The following is a 27,508-nucleotide window of genomic DNA, read 5'->3' as shown; positions in this document are numbered from 1 at the left end:
TAATGCTGCTTCTTGGTCTATTTCATCAAATCCTTTTAATATTTTAAAAGTCTCTATCAAATCGCCTCTCAGTCTTCTCCTCTCGAGTGTGAACAGTCCCAGTTTCCTGAGGCGTTCTTCATAGCTCAAATTTTTCATTCCTTTGACTAGTTTCGTGGCTCGCCTTTGCACCTTCTCCAACAGAGTTATGTCCTTCTTAAGATAAGGAGACCAGTGTTGGACACAATATTCTAAGTGCGGTCTGACCATTGCTCTATAAAGCGGCATTATGACTTCTTCCGATCTACTCGTGATCCCTTTCCTAATTATGCCCAATATCCTGTTTGCTCTCTTCGCTGCCGCCGCACACTGTGCCGATGGCTTCAGGGTTCTGTCAATCAGTACCCCCAAATCCCTTTCCTGTTCGCATTTTGCTAGTGTTACCCCAAACATTCTATACTCGTGTTCTTTATTCTTTTTTCCTAACAATCAGAAAATATGAATATGCCTGGTTTCCAAAGTGTTTGGCAAGTAAAATAGTTTTTAAAGATTTACGAAAAAGTTGAAAAGGACCAGGACCCTTTAAAATAAGAGGAAGTTCGTTCCATAGTTGAGAAAATTTGAAAACCAAGGATTGACTGAAATTCTTGACTCCTTTGATTCCTTTCACCGAAGGGAGAGTTTGAATTGTTGGGTGCCTCTTGCTTAGGAGAATCCCCCTACCAAAAAAGTGACCACACAATGAGGGACTTCTTCCTCCCTTGTGGTTTTCTTGGCACGAGTGGCTTACCATTGCTATCTCCAGAGGCATGGACGCTTAAGTGACTTGCCCAAGGCCACAAAGAGCTACTGGGGCATTTGAACCTGGTCTGTCCAATTTCCAACCTAGTGCTCTAACCATCTGCTCCTTTTTGATATTAAGATAAATATATTTATTATTAACAACCTAGTGCCCTCTTCTCTTCCCAAAAATATAATTGGCTAAAATAGTTTGCGCAAGTATGGGAACTTTTGTTTTAATGATGTGGTAGGTATTTAGGCAGTCTAGTGTTCAACTTTATCTTTTCTCACAAATCTTGGGATCTGCAGGTGAATGAAGAAATGAAAGCAAAGACTCTTCTCCTGGCTAATTCGAGTTTGGAAGCCCTTTGAACTTTTCTATACCCTTACGTCTTGACAAAGATCGGTGCCAGCTGCCCATGGTAGCTGGTAAGATCTACATAAGCACAGGGTGTTGTGACATTGTACTTCCTATGGTGCTAATTATAAGGTGCTAAGAATAGCAACAGGCTCACACAGCATTGGGAATCAGATGGCTTCTAACGCATCGATGCTGTGCCATTGGAAGATTATCATAGGGAAAATTAATATTGAAAGTAACACAGCCTTTTCACAGCAGTACAGAGAAGAAAATGTGTTGGCCGCATTATTTTGTAAAAGCGGCTAGTTTCCAGCTGCTGGGCGGTGAACCAGACCAATGAGAAGCCTGCTTTAACTTCCGTTAGGGTCATTTCCATGTGATGGAATGTGGCATGATGGCCTTCCTCTGCATCTCTTTTGGCTCTCCAATCTTTGAGATCCTCGACAGACCACCCCCAACACCCCACTTTATGGGATCTCCTGCCTAGTCTTCCTTATAGGTATCAAAACCTTAAGTCTAGTCATAGAGATCATAGAGCATAATCTTGAGTATGGTAGTGCCCAGGACACAGCAGAATCCTCTCCAAACTGAAATGTGAAATACATCTGATGCAACGCAAGAGCAGATGATTTTATCAAGTTAGGTTCAACTGAAAATTCAGCTCAAGCTAACCGCTGAGGTTTGTGGCTGAAAATTTGCATTAAAACTAGCTAGTTAGATCTAGGATATATCAGTATATATCTCAAACTGTATGCCTCCTGAGGTTTCAGATGTTCCAAGAGATGCTGGGGATGAGGAGAGGCCCTAGCTGACTGCCTACAGGTCTTGGGCCCGTTCCTTTTCAACATATTCCTAAGAGACATGACTCAGGGGCTTCAAGGTAAAATAACTTTATTCGCCGATGATGCCAAACTATGTAACATTGTAAGTAACACCAATTTGTCCGACAGCATGACGTTAGACCTGCTTTTATTGGAACATTGGTCCTCGACCTGGCAGCTTAGCTTCAACGTTAAAAAATGCAAGGTCATGCACCTTGGCAACAATAATCCGTGCAGAATGTACACATTGAATGGAGAAACCTTGGCAAGGACTGCAGCAGAACGAGATTTGGGAGTAATCATTAGTGAAGACATGAAAACTGCCAATCAAGTGGAGAAGGCTTCATCCAAGGCTAGGCAAATGCTGGGTTGTATCCGGAGAAGCTTTGTTAGTCGGCAGCCCAATGTCATAATGCCATTGTACAGAACCATGGTGAGGCCTCATTTGGAGTACTGCGTACAATTCTGTGGAGGCCACATTACCGTAAGGATGTGCTGAGGGTTGAGTCGGTTCAGCGAATGGCCACCAGGATGGTCTCGGGACTCAAGGATCTATCGTACGAAGAAAGGCTAAACAAATTGCTGCTATACTCTCTCGAAGAACATAGGGAGAGGGGAGACATGATTGAGACGTTTAATTATATCACTGGTCGTATTGAGGTAGAAAATGATATTTTCTTTCTTAGAGGACCCTCGGCTACAAGAGGGCACCTGCTGAAAATAAAGGGCGGGAAGTTTCATGGCGACACCAGGAAGTACTTCTTCACCGAAAGAGTGGTTGACAATTGGAATGAGCTTCCAGCACAGGTGATCGAGGCCAGTAGTGTGCCAGATTTTAAGAACAGATGGGATGCTCACGTCGGATCTCTAAGAGGGAATGGGACATCAGAGTGCGATCTCTCAAAGGGTAGCTAGGAGGGTGGGTGGGTCAATAGAGTGGGCAGACTTGATGGGCCTTGGCCCTTTTCTGCCGTCACTTTTCTATGTTTCTACCTCTCACAGCGAGAGGCACATCCTGTAGGCAATCAGCTGGTGCTTCTCTTTCTCTCCAAGCGTCTTCCCTTCAGGCACTCCCCACTGGCGGCTCAGGGCCTGTCTGGAGGGCCTTTGCGCATGCACAGATGACAATGTGATGACATCACGCATGTGTGCGACATCATTGTGCCGCTGTCTGCACATGCCTCGAGTCATGGCCACTATAGCGTGCTGCAGCTCAACAGTAGTTTGAGGGACACTGCTGTATATAAATTAGAAACTCAAAACAACACTTGACAGTATGGAATCCTTTGTTAAGTCCACTGCAACATCCTCCCCCCCAAAAAAAATGGGGAAAAAGAGACCTCAGAATAAATGCACCCACATAATTCAGCTGGTGAGGCTGTAACAGGACAAGTTTATTCTTTATAATGTTTTTTTGTGTTTGAGTTCGATTTTGAGATTTTTGGAGGATATTTTATTCACCAGTCCTCGAGATAGCTGTGTGCAAAACAGGGCCGCTGTTGAATTTGGGTTTTTGTTTTCTGTTATCAGAAGGATGTGCTGAGAATAGAGTCGGTTCAACGGTTGGCCACCAGGATGGTCTCAGGACTCAAGGATGTCCCATATGAAGAACGTCTAGGTAAGTTGCAGCTATACTCTCTCGAGGAATGCAGAGAGAGGGGGTGACATGATAGAGACGTTCAAATACGTTACTGGCCGTATTGAGGTGGAAGAAGACATCTTTTTCCTTACAGGACCTAGGGCGACAAGAGGGCATCCACTAAAAATCAGGGGCGGGAGATTTCATGGTGACACTAGGACCGAAAGGGTGGTTGACCATTGGAATGATCTTCCACTTCAGGTAGTTGAGGGCAATAACGTGACTGACTTTAAGAACAAATGGGATCAACATGTGGGTTCACTTCAAAGAAGAACTTAGGGGGGAGGGTTATTTGAGTGGGTAGACTTGTTGGGCCGAAGGCCCTTTTCTGCCGTCATATTCTATGTTTCTATGGTTTTTTTCCCCCCTTCTTCTGTTTGAATTGCTTTTTGTGCTGGATTAATTTAGTCCTATGTGTTCCTGTGTTTAGGAAGATTCAGCTGCACATATGAACAAATTTTATATATGTGCTATTTTATGGAATTTTTTTGAGAGACCTATGACTACAACTAGGTGTCAGGTCAAAAGCGCGCCGGGACAAAGGCGCGCCCGGACAATTGAGCGCAGCGCGGAGGCATGCGCCGCTCAAAATTAATGTTTTTAGGGCTCTGATGGGGGGGGGCGTGGGGGGGGAACCCCCCCCACTTTACTTAATAGACATCGCGCTGCGTTGTGGGGGGCGTGGGGGGTTGTAACTCCCCACATTTTACTGAAAACTTAACTTTTTCCCTGTTTTTAGGGAAAAAGTTAAGTTTACAGTAAAATGTGAAGGGTTACAACCCCCCAAACTCCCCATAACGCCGGTGCGATGTCTATTAAGTAAAGTGGGGGGGTTCCCCAACAAAACCCCCCGTCGGAGCCCCTAAAAACAGTAATTTTGAGCGGCGCGTGCCTCCGCGCTGCGCTCAATTGTCTGGGCGCGCCTTTGTCTTTTGCGCCGTTGTCTATGAACCCTGCAACTAAGCCCCATGTTACGTGACTTGATTGTGCTGAATTATGTGGGTGCATTTATTCTTAGGTCTCTTTTCCTCCACTGTTTTGGATGATACAGTGGACTTAACACAGGAATTTGGCATTCACATGGGCGGGGCTGACACATACGCAATTACAGAATACTGTAAGTCAGGGGTGTCCAACTGCGGCCCCGTGAAGTATTTTGTGCGGCCCCGGTTGAGGGCGATACAGTTTTCCTCTACTGCCTCCGGTTGTTTACTGTCTTGCCGGCTCCCTCCTCTGTCTTGCTGCAGCGTTTGTGTGTTTGTGCGGCCCCAGAAAATTTTTTTTCGGCCATTGTGGCCCAGGGAAGCCAAAAAGTTGGACATCCCTGCTGTTAAGTTCAGTGTGCCCTTGTTGTATTAAGGCACCTGCAGTTGTACTAAGGCTATAGCTGGTGCAACTTCAGGTGCCTAACATTTTAGTGCACCAGTACCAGGTTACGCTATTCTATACTATAATCTGAGCACCCAGATGCTGTTATAGACCAGGCTCTCACCTTGCAGCATCAGGGTACCTAAAAGAGGTGCCCTCTTAGCAGTGGCATAGTAAGGGTAGGAGGCGCCCCCGCTCCTTCCTTTCCCCTTTGCACTCTCCCTCCATACCTCTAAATCTTTGTCAGCATGAATGGTTTCTTCAGCATGCTCCTCACGCCAGTGTTGGTTTTCCCTCTGATGTCATTTCCTGGCCCTGTGACCCGGAAGTGATTCAGAGAAAAAACAGGCTGGCGTGAGCAACAGTCAGAAGTTGCTTGTGCTAGCAAAGATCCACAGAAGTACGGGGGAGGGAGGGCGCTAGTGGGGTGGGGCGGAGAGGTGCTGGCACTCCCAGCAACATGGTACCTGGGTCAGCCCCCCCCCTTCAACGCCACTGCCTCTTAAGAGAATTGTCCCCTAAGAGGCTGACATTAAACATGTAAGTCACTGGTTTGAACACCTAATGAGCTGCACATTTATCAAGAACATTTCTAGCAAGAAGGCAGCTTATGAAATCACCATGTCTGTGCCCCCACCTTCCCCCCATGACTTGTCTGTTTTTTGTACTGTTGTCTCAGAATTTTAAGGATATGTCAAAAGGACATGAAAATGCCGATTGTAGTGATTTTTCTGCAGGCAGATAGTTGCATAGCCCAAGTACATAGCAGAAAGCAGGCTGAAACCGACCTGGGTGGAACTTGTGGTGAATCAGGTTAACTGTATCTGTGATTGTATCTAGCCAATGCAGTTTAGTCTGGCGCTGTATATAAGCTCACAATGTCGATCTTCTCTGCCACAAATAGCAGGAAGAGAAAAAGGCCAATAAAAGAGATGCTGATACAGCACAGAGAAAATTAACATTTCTGTTTGTCAGGAAATATGTTCTTAAAATGCGGGTGCATGCTGTCATTCTTCAGAGTCACAATGGCTGCAGGAGAGAGGGGCGTACACTGGCAGCTTTGTAATCCCCGTCTTCTCAGTGCAAGGCAATGTGGAGGTTGAGTAAATAGCATACAAGGGGCAGAGGGAGGAGATGAAAAAAAAAAATTGGGAAGTGAATGGGAAATCACTGACAGCAGCACTGTGAGCATTGCCAGACCTAATACCACCCAGGCTAAACTGCCTGGGTGGCATAAGTGCATAATTTTAAGGGGAGAGTGAGGCACAGTGGTTAAAGCTACAGCCTCAGCACCCTGAGGTTGTGGGTTAAAACCCATGCTGCTCCTTGTGACCCTGGGCAAGTCATTTAATCCCCCCATTGCCCCAGATATATTAGATAGATTGTGAGCCCACCAGGATAAAAATGCTTGAGTACCTGAATAAATTCATGTAAACAGTTCTGAGCTCCCCTGGGAGAACAGAACACTGAATAAATAAATAAAAGCTTGTACAAAATAGAATATCAGAGCCCCCAAATTTTATAAAAGTTGAGCACCCAACTTTATGCTTAGTGGGTAAAATTACATGCACAATTTATAGAATAAGGTAGATGCAACATAATTCATCAATTGGCTGTTAATCAGAGTTAGCGGACAATTATTTGCTATAATTAATGCTAATTGACACCAATTAGTAGTTACACATGCAACTTCCCTTAGTTGTTATTCTTTAAGCTGTGCACTCAAATTTCTGTGTGCAACTTCAAGGTGGACATGGGAGGGGCATGAGCGAGACAGGTAGGTGCACATATAAAACAGTGTTCCCCCAAGAATTTACAGTTCGCGAATTTCACGGTATTTTCTGACTGCCTCTTCCGGTCAGAAAATACAGGGAATGAGTCTGTGAATCAGCCTTCTGCACAGCTGATTCCTCCTCCTCTCCCCCCCCCCCCCCGGTCAGCCAATCAGCCTCCTGCACAGCCGATTCCTCTTCTTCTCCCCCCCCCCCGGTCAGCCATTCAGTCTTCTGCACAGCCGATTCCTTCTCCTCTCCCCCTCCCCCCCAGCCCGGAGCATACCGGGTATGATTTACTGCACCTGCCGGCACCCCAGCTGCCCTCTCCTGCCTTTTTACAGACTCAAAACCACATTCGCGGTTTTTCAAAATTTGCACGTGTTTCGGGGGAGTACTGTATATGCGTCTAACTGCCTACAGTTAGACATGAGCATCTACAGCAGCCCCTGAACTGGCTTAAGTGCCTGCGCTTAAAGCTGCGTGCATGTGAACTTACACTAGTATTCCATAAGTTAGGTGCCCGACTTTCAGTGCACTATAAAGAATTACCCTGATAGAATTTTAGGTTCGAACACATGCACCAGCCATAAAACTGGAGATCAACAATATTCTATAAGTTAAGCACATAACAGTCTAGCACACATCCTGCCAAGACTCCTCCAATATACACCAAGTGGAAATTTTGGCATATATATGCACATGGGCACACATACATATGTATATGCCATTATTCTAAACCAGTGTGCGGCAAACCTTTGAAGCTGTGGCACACTAATCTCAGGGCTGTGGCTGGAAAGCACCCCCGGAAATGGCTGGATGTCCTCTTATTTCCACTGATGGTGTGCGGGCTGGAGAAGGAGAGGTGAGGAGGAGCAGAGGCACTGGCGAGGAGAGGCGCAAGCGCTGGCTGACTGACTACAAGAGGTGCCTCTTGCCTGTGAAAGGTACGTTCTGTGAGCAGTCAGCCGGTGCCTCTCCTCCTCGCTGGCATCTCGGGGGACACCTGGAATCTGCTTGGGCACACAGTTCTAAACATGTAAGCGCATAAGCACCTATTTTATAGAATTAATTCCACAGGCGGAAATTCAATAAATAGCGTCCAAAGTTTGGCCCTTGGATGATCCATGCTAAGTTATTATTCTGTGAAGGGCGCTCTATGCAGAATGACCATTACAGAATACTAGCTTAGCAGTATTTTGCACCTAACTTTGAGCGCAAGCATTTATGCCTGCCAAAGGATGGTGTAAATGCTCACGCCCAACTACCGTATTTTCATGCATATAACGCGCGCGTTATACGCGTTTTTACCTACCGTGCATACCCCTCGCGCGATATACGCGTGAGCGCGGTATACAAAAATTTTTTTACATAGTTCCCACCCCGCCCGACGCCCGATTCACCCCCCCCAGCAGGACCGCTCGCACCCCCACCCCGAACGACCGCTCGCACGCGCTCCCACCCGCACCCGCATCCACGATCGGAGCAAGAGGGAGCCCAAGCCCTCTTGCCCGGCCGACTCCCCAACTCCCCAACAATATTGGGCCAGGAGGGAGCCCAAACCCTCCTGGCCACGGCGACCCCCTACCCCCACCCCGCACTACATTACGGGCAGGAGGGATCCCAGGCCCTCCTGCCCTCGACGCAAACCCCCCCTCCCTCCAACGACCGCCCCCCCCAAGAACCTCCGACCACCCCCCCCAGCCGACCCGCGACCCCCCTGGCCAACCCCCCACGACACCCCCACCCCCCTTCCCCGTACCTTTGGTAGTTGGCCGGACAGACGGGAGCCAAACCCGCCTGTCCGGCAGGCAGCCAACGACGGAATGAGGCCGGATTGGCCCATCCGTCCCAAAGCTCCGCCTACTGGTGGGGCCTAAGGCGCGTGGGCCAATCAGAATAGGCCCTGGAGCCTTAGGTCCCACCTGGGGGCGCGGCCTGAGACACATGGGCCCAACCCAAGGAGAGTCGGGGTGGCCAGAGGAGAGTCGGGGCGGGTGAAAGGACAGTCGGGCTGCATGCGCGGTATACCCATGAGCGCGGTATACAAAAGTTTTTGTACATAAAATCGTGGTTTCTGCGCGCTATACCCGTGTGCGCGTTTTACACGGGTGCGCGTTATCTGCGTGAAAATACGGTAATTGCAGCAAGGTGCACAAATGACGATATTCTATACCATCTAAATTCTGGGAACATCCTTGATGGGCCCATGCCCCTCCCAAGGCCCTTCCCCCTTTGGGGTTGTATTCTATAAAATGTAGGTGCACATGCATAAGAACATAAGAATTGCCACTGCTGGTCAGACCAGCGGTCCATCGTGCCCAACAGTCCACTCATGTGGCGGCCCTTAGATCAAAAACCAGTGCCCTATTTCAGTCTAGCCTTACCTGCGTATGTTCTGGTCCAGCAGGAACTTATCCAACCTTTTCTTGAATCCCTGGAAGGTGCTTTCCCCTATAACAGTCTGACAAACACCCCCCCCCCCCAACAAACCTGTGACTCTCCTGGGTCAGTCCTTTTGCGCCTCCCGGAGAAGGCTTACCTGCCCCTTACAGGGCTGCTTTGGAACCTTCTTCTTGCCAAGTCCCTCCTTCCGATGTAACTTCCAGAGAGAGGTGCAGGACCTGCAGGAAGGAAGAGAGAGAAGGAAAGGGAAAGAGAAAAACTGAACCAAGGGGATGAAGGAAGAGTGAGTGAAATATTGAACACAGCAGAGGGAAGGAGGAAAGAGAGTGAGAGACACATTGGTGTAAGGGAGTAAGAGAGGGGAGAAGCTGGACACAGAGATATATATAAAAAGAGAGCATGGATGGGAGCATAGGAACAGGGACAAAATAGGGAATGCTGCATGGGGGTGGTATATGGACACAGAGAGAAGATGGCTAGACATGGGGGAATTCATCAACAGGCTCATGTTAAACACTAAAGATGCCCACAGGAATAAAACGGGCATCTTTAGCGTTTAGTGCATACTAACATGGTTAGCGCCTGTTGATGAATTCCCCCCCCCCTTAATCGCCTAAGTGGCCAAATTGGACCACATAAAACACAGTCATAAGAACATAAGAACATAAGCAGTGCCTCCGCCGGGTCAGACCATAGGTCCATCCTGCCCGGCAGTCCGCTCGCGCGGCGGCCCAAACAGGTCACGCCTGTCTGCATCACCAGAAGGGGCTCACTTGCCACCTTGTTTTCTCATTTAAGTCCTATCTTCCCATCGTAGTCCTAACCCTCCGGTCTTGCACATGTACGACCTATTGGGTTACTATACTTATTACCTGGTTAGCTTTCTAAACCTGTGTTACATCCCAGCATCTCTCTCAGTATCCCACGATCCCTTTATCCCTCAGGAATCCGTCCAATCCCTGTTTGAATCCCTGTACCGTACTCTGCCTGATCACTTCTTCCGGTAGCGCATTCCATGTGTCCACGACCCTTTGGGTGAAAAAAAACTTCCTTGCATTTGTTTTGAACCTATCTCCCTTCAGTTTCTCCGAATGCCCCCTCGTACTTGTTGTCCCCTTCAGTCTGAAGAATCTGTCCCTATCCACCTTCTCTATGCCCCTCATGATCTTGAAGGTCTCTATCATATCTCCCCTGAGTCTCCTTTTTTCCAGAGAGAAGAGCCCCAGCCTATCTAATCTCTCGGTGTATGGGCAGTGTTCCAGCCCCTTTACCAGTTTCGTTGCTCTCCTTTGGACTCTCTCAAGTACCGCCATGTCCTTCTTGAGGTGCGGCGACCAATACTGAACGCAGTATTCCAGATGTGGACGCACCATCGCTCGATACAATGGCATGATGACTTCCCGCGTCCTGGTTGTTATGCCCCTCTTTATGATGCCCAGCATCCTGTTGGCTTTTTTCGAGGCTGCTGCGCATTGTGCAGATGGCTTCAGTGATGCATCCACCAGCACACCCAAGTCTCTCTCAAGTCTGCTGTCTCCCAACAATGCCCCCCCCAATTTGTAGTTGAACAACGGGTTCTTTTTCCCTATATGCATGACCTTGCATTTTTCCACGTTAAAGCGCATTTGCCATTTGTTTGCCCAGTCTTCCAGCTTGTCCAGGTCCCTTTGCAGGTCCTCACACTCCTCCCTGGACCTAACTCTACCGCACAGTTTGGTATCGTCTGCAAATTTTATAACCTCGCACTTTGCCTCCTTTTCCAGGTCATTGATAAATATGTTGAAGAGTAACGGCCCCAGCACCGATCCCTGTGGCACACCGCTCGTGACTCCCTGCCAGTCAGAATATTGGCCCTTCACTCCGACCCTTTGCAGTCTACCCGACAACCAGTGCTTGATCCATCTGTGCACATCCCCTACCACCCCGTGGTTCCACAGCTTCCTAAGCAGCCTTTCGTGTGGCACCTTGTCGAAAGCCTTCTGAAAATCGAGGTAAATGATGTCTATAGGTTCCCCATTGTCCACCCGACTGCTTATTCCCTCGAAGAAGTACAGAAGGTTCGTTAAGCATGACCTTCCCTTACAGAATCCATGCTGGCTTGTTCTCAGTAGGCCATTTCTCTCGATGTGCTCGCAAATACTGTCCTTGATCATAGCTTCCACCATCTTCCCTGTAATTGAAGTCAGGCTCACCGGCCTGTAGTTCCCGGGGTCACCCCTCGATCCCTTCTTGAAGATAGGTGTGACATTCGCCAATTTCCAGTCCTCTGGTACCTCTCCAGTTTTCAAGGATAGGTTGCAAACATGCTGGATTGTGCCCGCTATTTCTTGTCTTAGTTCCTTCAGAACCCTTGGGTGGATCCCGTCCGGGCCCGGCGATTTGCCGCATTTTAACCTGTCTATCTGTTTGAGGACATCCTCCTTACTTACCTCTATGTGTTCCAATTTTTCAGCCTGTTCCCCGCTCATGAGTTCCTCTGAGTCCGGTATATTAGATGTGTCTTCTCTCGTGAAAACCGACGAGAAGAACGTGTTCAACCTCTCAGCTACCTGTTTATCCTCCTTAATCACTCCCTTCCTATCCCCATCGTCCAACGGCCCCACCTCCTCTCTCGCTTTATATGGTGTCGCTTAGGCTATTAAGTGCTGAATATCGCACTTAAACCACATATGGAGCTCCCCATTCAACCATCTCAGAAACTGATGACATTTTTTTCAGGCGATATTCAAAGATTTGGGGCATGATCAGGTCCAGTTAGGGGCCCCTATATTTGGTCCATTATTTTGTATCTGTGGAAGATGTCGACTGGGGACCCTCCTTTAAACTGGACCAGTTGACATAGAATTACCCAAGAGCCAGCCACATGACAAGGCCCGACAGTGAATATCCAGAAATAATGCTGCCACCAGCTAAAAAATATACTAACTACTGCCAGCTGAATCTCTGTCCAATACAATGGTCTTAAAGATATATTTGAATTAATGGGAAAGAGCCAACTTGAATTTAACACTAGAAATTTAGATTTAACTTTTTTTTTTTTTTTTGCCCGTCCTCCCAAAGGAGCTCAGAATGGGTTACAAATCAGGTACGCAAAGCATTTTCTCTCACAGTCTATCTAATGTACCTGGGGCAGTGGAAGATTAAGGCTCAAATTCTGTAACTGATGCCTAGTGTTAGGCACCTAGTTCAGTGGCGCCCATCTGGATAGGCGCCTCTAAATCGAGTAACAAGCTCAATTAAGCTTTTTAATCAGCAATAATTGAAACTTAGACGCCTATCAAGAAAGAGCGATTCTGTAACAAGGCGCTTCTAAAAATTTAGGCGGCCTTCCAAAAAATAGGCGCTATGCGCGTTAGGCGTGGCTACATGTCAGGCGCCTTGTTGCAGAATCGCTGCTCTTAAGTGTGCTTAAGGGCTCAGCTCGGCGCCTTTTAGTTGTGCCTAGAGCTGGCCTATTTCTTGGGCGCCTCCAAAATAGGTTCCTCTCAGCATGATTCATTAAACAGCACCCAATTTTACCTAAATTGCGCTGAACAGTGCCTAATTAGGCGCCTAACTTTTGGGCGCTTCTTATAGAATTTGCCCTTAAGTGACTTGCCTAGGGTCAGAAAGAGCAGCACAGGGTTTACATAGAAATAGACGGCAGATAAGGGCCACGGCCCATCTAGTCTGCCCACCCTAATGACCCTCCTCTACCTTTTTTCTAGTGAATAGAACCCACGTGTCGATCCCATTTGGCCTTAAAATCAGGCATGCTGCTGGCCTCAATCACCTGCAGTGGAAGACTATTCCAACAATCAACCACCCTTTCAGTGAAAAAGAATTTCCTGGTGTCACCTCGTAGTTTCCCGCCTCTGATTTTCCACGGATGCCCTCTTGTTGCCGTGGGTCCCTTGAAAAAGAAGATATCTTCTTCTGCTTCGATGCGGCCTGTGAGATACTTGAACGTCTCGATCATGTCCCCCCTCTCTCTGCGCTCGGGCGAGTATAGCTGCAGTTTGTCTAACTGTTCTTCGTACGGGAGATCTTTGAGTCCCGAGACCATCCGATTTGAACCCACAACCTCAGGATGCTGAGGCTGTAGCTCTAAACACTACGCCACACTGGCCATAAATATGATAGGAAAGCACTCGCTCACAAGGAACGGACAGAAAGGAAAGTAACACCTGTTAATACCTGATTCAGCATCCATATGCCTTGGCTTTTGCCACCCAGACCAATTAAGTATTAAAAGCCCCCCATTTAATTTTAAATATTAGGTTGTACCACTGAAACATTATGGTAGTGCTTCTCCATTTAATTTTCCATGAAAGATCCTATTTCTAGATATTGATACTGTATTCTGTCTTACTAATTAGAATAGGAACATCCAAGTTTTTTTCAGCAGTGGCTATATGATCAGAAATCCACGTGTGCAGGCCACAAGATTTATTTATTTTTTTTTATAATGGGTCATATTATCAGAAACCCATAGATGTGCGGCTTGCATGAATATTTTAGCCTGTCATCAAATGTGTGAAGAAGTTTTGAAATTGTGACTTCACTTCCACCAAAATGCCACTGTAATGCTTCAAAATAATGTGGGGAGAGTGTGGTACAGTGGTTAGAGCCACAGCCTCAGCACCTTGAGGTTGTGGGTTCCAATCCCAAACTGCTCCTTGTTACCCTGGGCAAGTCACTTAATCCCTCATTGCCCCAGGTACATTAGATAGAATGTGAGCCTGCTGGGACAGATAGTGAAAAATGTTTAAGTACCTGAATGTAAACTACTTAGACTATAAGTGATATATAAATGCTTAAATAAATGGTAAAAAAAAAAAATTTAAATCCCAATTTGCTAAAAATCTCAAGTGGGCTATTTGTCAAGGTCAAGTGGGATACATTTGGCCCATAGAGCACAGGTTGGATGCCCCTGTATAATTATTTGAAGGTATAAATAACATGTAAATAAATCATGGGATTGGGACTTGTATACCGCCTTTTCACTCAAAGCGGTTCACAACAATGTCCTCCTATTCATCCAGTTTCAGAGATATAACGCTGGGCTCAATGGACCATTAGTCTGACCCAACATGACACATCTTTATGCAATAGTTTCCAAGCTTGCTCACGAACTAGACAGTTCAATTTACACAGGTCATCTGCAAGTTTCCACCCCCTGTGTTGCTCAATATTTATCTCTGAGTAAAGTTATTTGAGAGGAAGGAAGCTAGAATGTATACTTGATCTCTAAGATACACACTGAAACTCAGATCATGACAACAAACTACAAAGCCTGTCTATTTTGCCCTGTTATAGCACTGCAGATTCTACAATCACTTTGCTTCTCTACAGCTATAGATCTTCCGTGATTATCCTGGACACCAAGTTTAATACAGATAAAGGAAAGGAAAACCATAGGTGTCAAGTCCTTGGCTTTGTAAAGAAAGCAACAAGCTAAGGGAGTGAACAATTTTACTCTGCATATTCATCTACTTGAGTTCCACACACTTATTTTGCAAAACATTTGTCCGCAGGTAATGTGGCATCCTTAGTGCTTGAAAACTTTCAGCTCTTGAGGTGTTTCTTGAGGTTAGGAAAAAGGTAGTAGCCCGAAGGAACCAAATCAGGTTTCAGAACTTCAAAGTGAAGATCTGCCAATTTCTGCTGTGTAATGGCCGCCTTACGAGGAATGGCATTTTCTTGAAGAAACAAATCTCCTTTTTAATAATAATCAGCTTATATACCGCAGTACCATGAAATTCTGTGCAGTTTACAAAAGATTAAAAATACAGTTGGTGTAAGGAAGTTCTTCTTCACCCAGAGAGTGGTAGAGAACTGGAATGCTCTTCCGGAGGCTGTTATAAGGGAAAACACCCTCCAGGGATTCAAGACAAAGGTTGGACAAGTTCCTGCTGAACCAGAATGAACGCAGGTAGGGCTGGTCTCGGTTAGGGCACTGGTCTTTGACCTGGGGGCCGCCGCATGAGCGTGATGGAGCGTTGGGCGTGATGGACCACTGGTCTGATCCAGCAGTGGCAATTCTTATGTTCTTATGATTATAGGGGTCTAAATAGGTTACTAAGCTTACATTATCCATACAAGCTAATTACCCAGATATTTCAAGAACAAATGTGTCTTTAAATATCTCCTAAATTCCACATAGGAATTAGAAAGCATAATCAGATGTTCCAGGTCCTTGCCCCATAATGCCACTTGATATGATAAAAGATATTGATGATGATTTTAAAATTTACAACCTCTGACAGGCGGAAAGGCGAAATTCAAATGCGAGTTTCTCCTATATTTATTGGTTGCAAAAGAAAAGATCTCAATTATGTATTTAGGGGTTAAACCAAACACCTTAAACCAAAACCAACCAAATTTGAACTTCACTCACGCCTCTACTGACAACCAATGCAACTTCTGGTAAGATGTTACATGGTCATATTTCTTCAGCCCAAAAATCAATCTGACCGCCGCATTCTGAACCATGCGCAGTCGCTGCATATTCCTCTGAGATATTGCCAAATGGGCAATATTACAGTAGTCAAGCTGACTGAGTATAAGAGACTGCACCAAAATTCTGAACGATGATACATCAAAATATGCCCTGATAGATCGAAGCTTCCAGAGGGTAAAGAAGCCCTTTCTAACCAAAGAATCTACCTCGATGTTTGGAGACCAGCTGCTACTTCATCTTGTCAAGAAGTGCAACATAGTACTTTGCCATGATAGTTGCACCCTTTTCCAGGTAATCTACAAGCAAAATTCTATCTTTGTCTCAGAAGATGACTTTTGTGTCTTGAACTTCTTGGGATGTGGAAAACCACTGTGTCTCCATTCTTTGGCTTCTTCTTTTGTCTCTGGATCATACACATACACTAGTGGCCAAATTGACAAACAAAAGATCAAGATGGAGGGATGGCGTGAAAACAGGGGTCAGCCTTGATCCAGCTGGAGTGGCGAAGCATGTCAGGTTCTCAGCAGACAGCTTTTAAATCAGATAAGTGTTAAAAAGTTTTAAAATATAGTAAAGAAAATAATCACTTAAGACTGATGAAATATTAAATTTAAATCATCTGGATCAATGACGATTCTAGTGCAAAACCTCCAAATATGGTAAATGTGACCAAATGGATGCACTGTTGAAGAAGATCCAGCTAATAGATAAATGTAATAAATGTTAATGATATAAGGTAGCACTTGATTTGAGGGTTAGTACTGCTCGCAGCATTTCCTGTGGTACAATGAGCCATATTAGAAGGCAGCTGCAAGGAGGCTGTAGCGAGAGGACTGCGCTCCTGCCACAAAGACTCCCGCTAGACCACCAGGTACCTCAATAGGCCCGGGGTGGGAATTGTGGGATTGGGAGGGAGATTAACAGGTTGGGGCCTGGAGAGGGAAGAGAACCTTTGCTATGGGTTAGGGACAGGGGAGGGTCGAGAGGTGCAGAGACCTGCGATGGGTTGCAGGGGAGAGAAGCTACACCTTGCGGCTCTTTGGGTCAAATATTTTGGATAAATTGTCTCTTTGCTGTAAAAAGGTTGCTGACCTCTGCTCTAGCTGTTAGCCAGAGGGCTTCATCACAATGGATGCAAATAAGGTCAGCTGGTATTTTTTCCCAATGCACAGAAGGAATGGCTAATAGTGTTGAAAATATTCTGCCAAGTCGGGGGCAGTTTAGGTTTTCAGAAGATATATCAAGTTTTCACATTCCATTCTGGGGTTTTTTTTTGTCTTCTTTTGCAAGCAGAAGGAAGGCCATGCAAGTTTGAGCACTGCTAATGAGAACGAAACATGTACACAAGTCTGACCGAAACTGAAAGCATCCATCAGTACCTGTTTTTCTGCACTTAAATATGAGCCTTTCAAAAAATTTAAAGTACAATTTTTGAAAGGATCATGTTTAAAAGCATAGATGAAGTACACCGATGTGTGCATACCAATTCCAGGTTTGTCTGGGCATGCGCACAAGAGCCATGCCTGCTGCAAATCCTTTGTGTACATCATGTGCCAGGAGGGAGTGGGCATCTCTCTTGCCTTTTTTGGGGGGAGGGAAAAGGGGAGGGGGGGGTCTGGTGCGGGAGGCCTCTGTTAGCAAGAGGGAGCAGACATCCCTCCTGCCAATTTTTGCTGCTGCGGGTTTCTGAGGCAGGTGGGAGTGGGCAGCTCGACTTCTTTTTTTTATGTGGCAGACACGTACAGCATCTGAGCCCATAAAAATTAATTTCAGGGCTGAGCTATCAGTAAGACACGTAAGCGACTGGTCTTGATCAGTTGCTTTTTTCAGATCGCTAAATGTCAGCAACGTAGTAAGGAGAGCAGTCCGCCCCGGGTGCTGTCTTGATGAGGGCACAGGAACCCATCCTCCACTCCGCCCCCCCCCCTGCCACGCATACCCACCACTTCCATTCCATTTTACTTATATATTGCAGGAATGTAAAGCTCTATTCAGTTTACCAAAGAAGTTGAACGAGATGAATTAACTTAGTTACCTAACTATTTGGTAAACAAATAGTTTTTAGATGCCTTCTAAAATCCAAGTAAGTGGTTGAAGTCATAATTAAGGTGTTTTCTTTAGCCCAAGATGCTGCCTGATAGGACAGAAGGCAATAATGGTACTTTTTAAGTTTGCATCATCTTACTGATGGGAAAATAAAATTGGCAGGTGAACGTCTATATTTATTAGTAGCAAATGAGAATCCATAAGATAATTAGGAGTCTTTTGTAACAAAAGCATCCAAACTTAAACTTAATCCCAGCCTCCGCTGGCAACCAGTGCAGTACACGGAAGAAGGCAGTGATATGATCAAATTTCTTTAGGCCGAAAATCAGCCTTACTGTGCATTCTGAACAATGCGCAGCCTCTGCAAATCTGTGTTCTTGCCAAGTAAACAATATTGCAGTAATCTTTCCTTCCCTGTATCTCTGTAATAATAATAATAATTTTATTCTTATATACCGCCATACCCAGCGAGTTCTAGGCGGTTTACATCAATTAGAAAATGACCTGCATTGACAAGCAGATTTACAACAGTCTGCAATGAAGGGTAGATTTACAACAATTTATCAGAAATTGCAGCTTAGATCGAACTAGACAAAGGATGTAGAGAGTAGGAAAAAAGGGAAGGTCTGGTGAAGGAGAGGAGCAGGGGTGGGGGAGGTGTTATGTGGGGTGAGGGGATAGTTAGGTCGTGTTTGCTGAATGTTCCTGGCGCGAGCAGCAACCCCCAAGCTGTTGTTGCTCTTCCTCTGACATCATTTCCTGGACTTGCAGCTAGGAAGTGATTCAGGGGAAAAGCCGATGCTGGCGTGACAGCAGCTTGGGGCTTGCTGCTCGTGCCACAGGAACATTTCAGAGGTATGGGAAAAGGGAAGCGGCATGCGTGCGGCAGGAGGGGGGCGGGGAAGAAGCATGTGGAGATGAGGGGGTGAAGAGGGCAGGGAGGGGCACAACTGTCCCGGGCGCCTCTCACCCTCACTACACCACTGTTAACATCGCTTTTTTTTTGTACATCACAAAGTGATGTTAGTGCATCAATTGCTTGGCTAGTTTGCATGGCATTTTAACATTAAAGAGTTTATTTGCATGGCTGAGTCGGAAAATGAGAGATCAGGCAAAAAAACATGTGGTGAGCCATTTTGTCCATCGGGTGGGCAAATTCAATCATTGCTGGTTTAGGAACAGTGGCTGACTTCAGTGCATCTAGCTCTGTGTGAGCAACTCCTGTTTCAACAGCAGTCATTTACTGATCTACTGGCATCCAGGGACAACCATCTAGCTCAGTGATTTCAAACTCTTTGCAGGGCCACATTTTAGATTTGTAGGTACTTTGAGGGCCTCAGAATGTCTTATTAAAGAAATGACAACTTTGCATGAGATAAAACTCTTTATAGTTTATAAGTCTTTCCTTTTGGCTAAGTCTTAATAATAATATTGTCATTTATAGGTAAAGATACATATGATCAAGAAACTGTTTTATTTTACTTTGGTGATTGTGATAAACACATCGAAGGCCTCAAAAATAGTACCTGGCGGGCGCCAGTTTGAAATCACTGATCTAGCCGCACTGTGAAAGTCGCTGCACGCATGCGCCTCAGGTCAGGTGACCTCTGCTGCCGCCGGCCCGCGCACGTGTCCGCGCGAGCCTAGCCGCAGCAGCCCGGGCAGACGGCCGAGAGCGGCTGCGCCGAATCCTAGGAGGCGGCCCTGGGAAATCCGCCGACAGGCTCCTGCGACTCGCCCGCGCTCGCCCTGCCGTCCCCGTAGGTCTCTCTGTTTTCCCGAGCCGCAGCTCTCCTTCTCTGTCGTCCCGCCTTTTCCTCTCCGGCGGGCTGCCTCCTTCCTCTGACGCAACTTCCTGTTTCCGGCGAGGCGGGACGCATCCGAGGGAAACAGGTTGTGTCAGAGGGGACGGGTCACCGAGGAAGGAAAGCCGTGGGATTGGCGGTGGGCGACCTCAGGTATGAGTTTGGCGATGGGAGGGGGCAGAGGTGCTGCTGGGTCGCCGAGCGGGAGGAGGAGACGTGTTAGACTGGGGACAGAAAAAAAAAGAGGGGAGGGGAGACCGAATGCGGGTGGGGGGCTTGGTCTCTCTATGATGGGGGGAGGGGGGGTCTGGGCCACTGTCAAGGCGCAATCCAAATGTAATGTCATTCCCAAAACTTGCTTATTCTTTATGCATTTGCAAACCGTTGGAGCAAATCCATCCACATCATTCTATAGAAGGCTACGTGCTAGTTTTTCTACCAGATTAGAATGTGCAGAGGTGGAGAATTCCTCGAGTATTTTTAGAAGAGATTCTGCCAAAGGTGAAGCCTCTTGTAAAACAGGTGCAAGACTGCAGCAGTGAGTCTCTCTCCGTTTACACCAGCGGTCTCCAACTCAAACCCTTTGCAGGGCCACATTTTGGATTTGGAGGTACTTGGAGGGCCTCACAAAAAAAAAAAAAAAAAAGTCTTATTAAAGAAATGACAACTTTGCAGGAGGTAAAACTCTTTATAGTTTATAAGTCTTTCCTTTTGGCTAAGTCTCTTATAACTAAAGAGACATATGATCAAGAAACTGTTTTATTTTACTTTGGTGATTATGCTAAACATACCGAGGGCCTCAAAATAGTACCTGGCGGGCTGCATGTGGCCCCCGGGCCATGAGTTTGAGACCACTGGTTTACACAGAGAACAATTATTTAGAAAACTGTATGGGGTGGGGGGAAAACAAAGCACTTTTATATGCGAGAGCAGCTTTCTAAACTGAACTGTAAGGCTTATATGGTACATAAATTTTTAAAAAAAAATTATGTTATGTTGTTAATGTAAAATCACTGCTTCTACTTTACAGGAAAATGACCGTACCATAGAAAATCGGCTCTCCCTATTTTTGCTGTTGGTCTCTGTTAGCATATCTAAAAAAAAAAAAAAAAAAAGGTTTGGACAAGTTCCTGGAAGAAAAGTCCATAGTCTGCTATTAAAATAGACATGGGGGAAGCCAGTGCTTGCCCTGGGATTAGTAACATGGAATCTTTCTACTATTTGGGATTTTTTCAGATACTTGTGACTTGGATTGGTCGCTGTTGAGGCAGGTTTTAAAAAAAAGTTTGGGTAAGTTCCTGGAGGAAAAGGCCCTAGTCTGTTATTGAAATAGACATGGGGGAAGCCAGTGTTTGCCCTGGGATCAGTAGCATGGAATCTTTCTACTATTTGGGATTATTTCAGGTACTTGTGACCTGGATTGGCCGCTATTGAAACAGGTTACTGGGCTAGATAGGCCATTTGTCTGACCTAGTATGGTTATAATTATGTTCTTATGGAAGTGATGCCCACTTGCTTCCACTCTTAAATTACCTGAGTTCAAATGGAAACTTGACCTTTTGTGGTTATACTGTGAGATTTTTGCTAGACACTTTAGCTTAGTGCCACATTTGAACACGTGGTTATTGAGGGCAGTAGTGAGTGGGCATTATTCCTGCTCACTAAACATCAGGGACCGCTGATAAGTCAGAACCCTTTCAGGACCATAAGGATCGTAGGCCAATTTTTGTGGTTTTGACGACATTTTTATGGTAAAAAGGGCTTGCAGATGCCAAAAAATTGATTTTTTTTTGTGAAATATCATTATTTTTATTTAAAAAATCACACTTCTGGCTTATGGACAGTGTGGCAAGTGAATCTTCTCGTCAATCTGGCAACGACGCTAATGAATGAATGTCGGAACCAGTTTGTTTACATAAAGGCAGTATCATATGGAATCCGTACATATCAAATTTAGAACTGTAGACTATCCCAATCAAAATTTATAGGATTTTAAAGTTATGGGACAAATATGTCCCTTGGCCCTGAAAGGGTTAAGGCAGGGATCTCAAAGTCAGGTTTTCAGGATTTCCCCAATGAATATGCATTGAAAGCAGTGCATGCACATAGATCTCATGCATATTCATTGGGGAAATCCTGAAAACCCAACTGGATTGGACTTTAAGATCCCTGCATTAAGGAGTATATAATGAGTCGCTTGCTGAATGAACTAACCCTTAAATGGATGGCACTGCTGTGTGAGGCCCATACCTATCTGTGTCCCCCCCTCCCAATCTTTATCTCTAGAGAGAGTCTGGTGGGGAGTGGTGACCTCATGGAAAGATTAGATTACTTGGTGGGGGTCAGGGGGATTTATATCAAGGGTATGATCACTGGATTGAGCAGACATTCATTTGTGCCTTGGAGCAAATCTATATTTTGCCCTAGAAATATGGCTTCCTTATGTGAAATGGGGAATCCACATATGTGTTGCTTTTCTTTGCCATTGCAAGGCACAATACAAATACTTATATTGAAGCACTTTCTAGGATGCTCCCTTTTCCTACCCACACATGTCCCATATCTTTGACTATGTGGTATAAATGAACTCTCTTGAGAAATGTTGTTTACACATGTAGGTATCTCCATGCTTATAAATGCTGCCGTTTGCATGTGAGGATGCTTTTAAAATAAGGTGCTTTGGAATTGAGGAGTAGCCTAATGTAGTACTTTTTCAACCCAGTTCTTGAGGCACATCTAGTCCCACTAGACTTGCCTGGGACCATAAGGAGGTGCAGTACGGATTGAATCTACTCCCCCAGGATCTCATCTCACTGCATTAACCATCAGACCAGTGCTTCTCAGCAAGGTCCCATCAGGTTTTCAGGATATCCACATGAATATTCATGAGAGATTCAAGGAGGAGGTGCATGTAAATCTATCTCATGTATGTTCATTGTGAATATCCTGAAAACCTGATGGGACTGTGCTGAGAAGCACTGGTCTGATGGTTAATGCAGTGGGATGAGATCCTGGGGGAGTAGATTCAATCCGTACTGCACCTCCTTATGGTCCCAGGCAAGTCTGTGAACCCACTTGGGAAAGAGAAAGTACCTGCATGTAATGTGTACAGTGCTACATACATCTAATAGCACCATAGAACAGAAGTTCTGAACAGGCCTAGTTACACTAAGAGGATCGGTAAGACTGTGTGGGTCTGCACCGATTTGATTTTTTGGCCTATTCAGAAAGAGCTATTGATGCACTAAAAAGTTTGCATGCAAATGATTCACGTGGATGTTCATTGTAATCCCTGACTCTGCCATCCGATGATTGCTGTGAGAGCGACTTTCACACATTCACAGAGCCAACAGGGGAAGCCCCAAAAGCAGCCTCCTACCACTCAACTGTTCAGGGCAGGAAACCTTATTTTTTTTAATGGGCAAAGATGTTATGCGTGTTACATATGCACAATATCTGTCCCATTAAAAAACAAACAAAAAACAAACCATCCCCCATCCCCATGGCAGGAGGAATGCCCACTTCCTCCTGCCATGCTGACCCTCCCCCAAAGGAAATTGGCAGGAGGGATGCACACTCCCTTCTGCCATGGTGACGCCCCCACGGCAACAAAATGGCCGGAGGGATGCCTACTACCTCCTGCCACTGAAGGCCCACCCCCACACCAGGTGCCCTCCCAAACATCCCCTACCCTCCTTCTCCCCCCCAAAACAAAGGCAGGAAGGATGCCCACTCCCTCTTGCCATCTGAGGTCCCCCGAAACTCCCCCCCCGGTACTTTTTTAGAGAAGTTGGAGTGGAAGGGAAGCTCAGTCCGTCCAGCTCTTAGGTCCACCAGCTCAAAATGGCGGGCCTTTCCCTCTCCGGTGCATCATATGATGCACAGGGAGGGGCCTTAGGTATCTGAGCTAATCAGGGCCTTAGACTTCTCCCTTTGTATCCCAGGATACAAGGGGGAGGAGTCTAAGGCCCTGATTGGGAGGGGCCTTAGGCATCTGAGCCGATCAGGGCTTTGGGCCCCTCCCCATGTTTCACATGATGCACTGGGGAGGGAAAGGCCCGTCATTTTGAATTCGTGGGCCTACGATTGGGATGGACTGAGCTTCCCTCTAGCTCCAACTTCTCTAAAAATGTACGGGGGGGAGGTGGTTCGGAGGGTTTGAGGAACCTCTGGTGGCAGGAGAAAGCGGGCATCCCTCCTGTCTTTTTTAGGTGGGAGGAGGAGGATAGGGGATGTTTGAGGGGGATGCCTGGTGCCGGAGTAGGCTTTCAGTGGCAGGAGGGAGTAATAGTAGTAGCTTTCACAAAGGGAAAATAATCCACCTGACAAAATAGACTGTACTGTATTTAGCAAAAGATCATGCATCTATAAATGGGTTTGCTTTTAAGGTATCACTTCCTCTCAGTTTTAAGTGAGCTAGTCATAGTTTTTGGAATTTAATATATTGTCATCTAGAACAGAGATCTTAATCTAGTCCTCAGGCCACACCTAGCTAGTCAGATTTTCAGGATTTCCTCAATGACTATTCATCAGATACATTTGCATAGACTGCTTTCATTATATGCAGATGTATTTCATGCATAGTCATTGAGGATATCCCGACTGGTTAGGTGTGTCTTGAGGACTGGGTTGAGAGTCTTTGATCTAGGGCCAGATTTTTTTAAGCTCTGTCACCACGGTAAAAAAAATACCACGGTGGGAGCGATTTTTGTTTTACTGGCAATTCTTATCACAATAGCAAGCAAATTATATTCATGCTATGTATACGGAAAATTGCCAGTAAAGGAGAATAGGAACTGTATTTGGAAGAAAAATTGCTAGCACAGCTCCTCCTGTTTGCCTACTTATCAAAAACCCCAAAAACAGCCCCTGCTGTCCCTGCCTCAATCGGCAAGCAGAGAGAGCAGGGGTTGCTTTATTTTTAATTTTTGTATGGGCTCGGCTGTTGTGTGTACACAACATAACACAAGAGCTGCACCTATAAAAAAATTTTAAAAAGCCTACCTCCCCCTGATGCTGGAAGACACCGGTGTACTTTTTTTTATATGTCACAGGGTTGGGGGGAACCCACCATACTGGGGGATCTCCCTGACAGCAAGCCCCCTCCAACAGCCCCATACGGTGGTCTAGTGCCCCCACTCCATGTGGAAGATCAGCAGGAAGGATCCCCACTCCTTCCTGACGCAGGTTGGGGGACCACCCTGACAGCAAGTTCCCCCCTACTACACCAAACATGGTGGTCTAGTGGGACAATTCCCCTCGACCCCCCCCCATATCCTTTTTTTAGAAGAATAGCAGGAGGGATACTTGTTTCCTTCTGCCGGCAAGCCTGCCTCTTCAAAATGGCGGGCTTTCCCCTTTCTTGGTGCATCCTGGGATGCACCGGGGAGGGGCTTAAGGCTCTGATTGGCCGAGGCACCTAAGATTCCTCGTACGGGAGGGGCCTTAAGCGCGGCTGGGCCAATCGGAGGCCCCTTCCTCCCACTGTATCCCAGGGTGCACTGGGAAGCACTCTCCGGTGCTGGGGCTTTATACTTAACCATATTTTTCCCATATACAAGCAGCCATCTTTGATAAGCTCAAAAACCAAAACTTCTTTTGTAGTACCTATTAGAGAATCATCAGTCTTATATATAAACATTAACAATATCAAATACAGAGAGGCACCCTGCCCAACTAATGCTTCTTCCTCAAAGAGTATGAAGAGATATTAAAACAAAAAATCCTCCAGTAAGTCAAGACTGTGGCACTAGAATCCAAAAGAGGAACTGCAGCTTTCTTTCCTGCCTTACAACTTAAAACTGTCACACCCCCCCCACCCTTCCTCTGTGGTGACCAGTGTGTCTCCCCCCCCACCCACCCACAGTGACCAGCGTGTCTCCTTACCGGTACTGCCTCTGATACTACCACTGATATGAAGTACTGTAACTGAAAGTTTGGCTAGTGAGGAACCTTTAGCATCTATGCATGCTCAAGGCCTAGCCAATTCACCAGGAGCCAGCAGGCCTTGAGCATTCAGTGATGTTCAAGCCCTTGCACCAGCTCAGCTTGCAGTTACTGTACTTCAGTGTTAGTAGTAGCATCAGAGACAGCGTGCAGGTGGTACCATAAGAAGAAACACTAGTCACTGAGGTGTGGGGTGGGGGGAGTAGAAAGATGTGCTATCACTTTGGAGGGAGGGAAGATAAAAAAAATGTGTGCTGACTTGACTATAAGCCAAGTTACCAATTTTTGGGCCTTTTTTCAGGCCCCAAAATCTCAGTTTGTAGTCGAGTATGCAGTATATGTAGAAAGAAGTAAAATTGGACCGGTGAGCAAAGAAAATCTATTAAAACATTTTATGATCAAGAATTTTATTTGTGAGGTGTGTATCAGTTGAAAGAAAATCAAATGTCATAGCTAATAGCCTTCTTTGGGCTTAAGTTTGTTAAAAGAGTAAACTTTTTGAAACCAGCAAGGACCTTTTCTTGGGCAATGGAAAGCGTTTGCTTCTCAGTTTCCTGTTGCTGGGTTTTGTGGGTGCTTCCCTGAACTCTCCTGCCAGGAAAATGATGACCCTGGTCTGCTGCTGATTTCTATCTTTGTGATGACAATGTAAAAGTACATGGTAAAACGTCAAAGAAAAAGGATCGGTCATCTTGTCCCGGTTATTTACTCTTGAATCTCAGCTGCAGTATGGGTAAAGTGCAAGTGGAGAGTTTAGGGAGGAGACATGATTGTAAATGCTCTTGTTTTTAAATATTTTTAATGTTGAAGGGTCACATTGTGCATTCTATATACAGTGATCTCTCAGTGAAGTGTTTTGTAAAGAGAATTTCATGCTTGTTTTTATTTGTATGCTTGTTGTAAAGTCAGTTAAATATTTGATTAACACCACTGCAATTCAACCGTCTTGTTTCCAAATTATAGACCAATAGTATGTGATAATCTCTAGTACTAGTATTGTCAGAGTACCTTTACCTAGGTGCACATCATCTGATACTAAAAAAAAAATCATGCAATGGTATTCTTCTGGGCTTTTGTCTCCTGCTTCATGATTTTCTTCTCTGACATGGGCCCAATAACTGTGCACCTGGTTAATGCTGCTTAACAGGAAAATGTAATTTGTAGTCCTGTGGATTTGCTGATAAAAGCGAAACCTAGAAAATGATATCAGATAAAGACCATATGGCCTACCTAGTCTGTCTATCCTTACCCTCTAGTCCTATGTGCTTTTCCCTTGCTTTCTTGAATTCAGATACTTTTTTCCACACGACCACCACCTTTTCCATGAATAAGTATGTCCATAAATTACTTTTGAGTCTATCTTCTCATTTTTATTCTATTCCCTCTGGTTCCAGAGCTTCATTTCATTTGAAAGAGATTTGAGTCTTGTGCATTTATGCCACGGAGACACTTAACTGTTTTGTTATATCTCTTCTCTGGTACCTTTCTTCAAATGTGTATATATCGAGAACTTTGTTTCTCACCGTATGCTTTATGATGGAATCAAGCGGAGTACCCCAAGACTTACCACTTTCCCCAATACTCTTCAACATACTGATGTCTACACTAGGACACTTAGACAAGAAAGACCTCGCTTCTATACAGATGATACTACAATATGCATTCCTTTCTATAAGAAAGAAAACTGAGAAAGTCACTTGTCTAGTTGCCAACTGGGCTGACATGAAACTGAAACCTCTCACACATTTTTTACTGATAAGCACACCCAGAATCACTAATGACGACACTCAAATAACGCTGCATAACGCCGCATTGAAACTGGAATCATAACTGAGAATTCTAGGGATTATATTTGACAAAAACCTTTCGTGGGAGGCACAATCGTGAACATTAACCAAGAAAATAACATTAGCTGAAAAAACTGTGATGAATCCAGTGTTATTTCGCCAAAGAAAACTTTTAGATCTTAGTACAGTCACTAGTACTATCCCAATTAGATTATTGCTGCGATATCCTTTTATGTAGGAGGTAAAGAAAATATATGGAAAAAACTGCAAACCATTCAAAATGTAGCAGTTAACTTATTTTCTCAGCAATCAAATATGACGAAGTGACACCCTTGTACCTCGAACTACACTGACTC

At 45.5% G+C, this 27,508-nt stretch overlaps 1 protein-coding gene across 3 annotated transcripts in view; it reads left to right on the top strand.

Moving 5' to 3' along the window:
- Positions 1–18,447: 18,447 nt before the first annotated feature.
- The window catches only part of GNB4 (G protein subunit beta 4), a 68,272-nt gene continuing 59,211 nt past the window's right edge, over positions 18,448–27,508 (top strand). Inside the window, exon 1 of one of the 3 annotated variants that reach the window (XM_033958612.1) lies at positions 18,448–18,469. The gene's annotated coding sequence lies outside the window, so the exon portion shown is untranslated. Of the gene's footprint in view, positions 18,470–19,239; positions 19,375–19,415; positions 19,573–27,508 lie in introns of those variants that run through there. The other 2 variants (XM_033958611.1, XM_033958610.1) reach the window with 2 other exon arrangements.

The sequence above is a fragment of the Geotrypetes seraphini genome, chromosome 9 (genome assembly GCF_902459505.1).
Source record: "Geotrypetes seraphini chromosome 9, aGeoSer1.1, whole genome shotgun sequence".
Lineage (NCBI taxonomy): Eukaryota > Metazoa > Chordata > Amphibia > Gymnophiona > Dermophiidae > Geotrypetes > Geotrypetes seraphini.
Note: the sequence above shows the minus strand (reverse complement) of the source record. Positions and strands in the feature narration are given on the sequence as shown.